Source organism: Triticum dicoccoides, chromosome 5A, assembly GCF_002162155.2.
Source record: "Triticum dicoccoides isolate Atlit2015 ecotype Zavitan chromosome 5A, WEW_v2.0, whole genome shotgun sequence".
In the NCBI taxonomy this organism is placed as follows: domain Eukaryota; kingdom Viridiplantae; phylum Streptophyta; class Magnoliopsida; order Poales; family Poaceae; genus Triticum; species Triticum dicoccoides.
This window is the reverse complement of record NC_041388.1, coordinates 629,843,261-629,844,127: the sequence shown is the minus strand read 5'-3', so window position 1 is coordinate 629,844,127 and position 867 is coordinate 629,843,261.

Here is an 867-nt window from a genome sequence, read left to right as displayed (position 1 = left end):
ATCACTCAGTAGGATTTTCTTTCGAACTTAGGCGAAACGGATTCGCGGCAAAGCCCACCCACTGGGGGATTTCAGAGGTAAATAAAAACAACAACAATTGTGCAAGAAGACTTTAAAGCTCTTGTCTTTGATGAACAAATTACAAAGGTATTTCTTATTACATTTTATTCAAACGAGTGCTTAAGTATAAAAGGGGCGGAGTAGCTCCGCGTTCCAAGCCCGTGGCTCGTCCTTCTGATGCTCGACGCTTTAAGATGGTATGCTCCATTGTGGAGAACTCTGGTGATTATGAAGGGGCCTTACCAAGTAGGGGCGAGCTTGTGTGGTTTCTGTTGATCCAGTCGAAGAACCAAGCCCCCTCTTGAAAGGTTCATCCCCTCACGTTTCTGGCGTGGAATCGACGCAAGTCTTGCTGATAAATGGTCCACCGGATCAAGGCAACCTCTCTTTCCTCCTCTAAGAGATCGACTGAATCTTGCCGGGCCTGTTCTGCTTCCTCTTCAGAGAAGAGCTCGACTCGGGGTGCGTTGTGGAGCAGGTCACTTGGTAGGATTTTTTAAACTTAGGCGAGTAATGGACTGCAGCTAAGCCCCCGAGTGGGAGGATTGCTCACCACTCGATAGGATTTATTAAACTTAGGTGAGTACTGGACTGCAGCTAAGCCCCCGAGTGGGAGGATTGCTCACCACTCGGTAGGATTTTTTAAACTTAGGCGAGTACTGGACTGCAGCTAAGCCCCCCGAGTGGGAGGATTGCTCACCACTCCGTAGGATTTTTTAAACTTAGGCGAGTACTGGACTGCAGCTAAGCCCCCGAGTGGGACGATTGCTCACCACTCGGTAGGATTTTTTAAAATTAGGCGAGTAC